This window comes from Notothenia coriiceps, unplaced genomic scaffold (assembly GCF_000735185.1).
Source record: "Notothenia coriiceps isolate Sejong01 unplaced genomic scaffold, NC01 NC01_scaffold00014565, whole genome shotgun sequence".
Lineage (NCBI taxonomy): Eukaryota > Metazoa > Chordata > Actinopteri > Perciformes > Nototheniidae > Notothenia > Notothenia coriiceps.
Window position 1 is genome coordinate 21,213 of NW_011347266.1, and position 1,116 is coordinate 22,328.

The window sequence follows — 1,116 nt, forward strand, 5'->3', positions numbered from 1 at the left end:
GGCAGGAACGATTACGAGAAAGTTGCTCCATGTGGGACGTAAATATGGAATCGCGTTTGAGTTAAAAAAAAAAGCAGTTTTAGTAGGCAGAGGCTCAAAACGGCTCCTTTTCCTCTGAATTCATGCCCTTATGTCTTGTAAAATATATCAATCCTGCATTAAAACATTTTTAATTGTAATTTTCAGGCAAGGTTTAAGCCATAAATGTAAGTAAAAAAAAAACCTGCCAGTTGGCTCCTTTTAAACAAATTGTTTACAAAATACATTGCTTTTTTATTTAAAACCTAAATAATAATATTTCACATCAAAAGAAACACAAATGTTTTTAACCAATCGTATTAAAATAATCTTATGACAGAAAATTGTAAACAGAAATAGCTTTGAAACCCTTTAACAAAATAAAGGTAACTCAGTTACCTCTAAATCATTAACCAATGTTTGTATAATTGTGTTAACTCCAATGCAGGGGCCGGCTCTAGACAATTTGCAGCCCTAGGCGAGATTTGAGTTGGCGCCCCAGCCAGAGAATCGTACAATAGAAAATATAAAGATCAATAGACTATCCAAGGAATACACAATAGAATGGGGGGTGGACGTCACATCCTCTAGGGGGGTCCGGAGGTATGCCCCCCCGGGAAGATTTTTTTTAACATTTTAAAGGTCACATGTCATGCTTTTCCGGTTATTACCCATCCCCTTGTGCGTTATGAAGGTTTTTCTGCATGTAAACGGTGTGCAGAGTCAAAACCCTCAAAGTACACCCTGTAGCGAGTAAAACTCTAAAACAGAAAATACCTCCCCAAAACGCCTCGTTGGTGAAACGTCATCATGACGTCATCATCCATTTGATTCTTCCGGGTAGTGCTTACGAAAGCACGTACCCGGAACTAAATGGGCCAATCCGTGGAGCCGTTACATTACGTCCGCGGAGCCGTTACGTTAAGCCCCCGCTGATTGGTCCAAATTGACCAATCCACACACACACACTCAGTGCAGGCAGCCCTGCTGATTTCTGCTCCGTGCTGCAGGCTGATAAAAGACAGTTGGGATTGCGCGAAATTCTCTCTGCAGACCCATTCTCACAGCGTTTATCAACCTATAAACCTTTTTCTTACT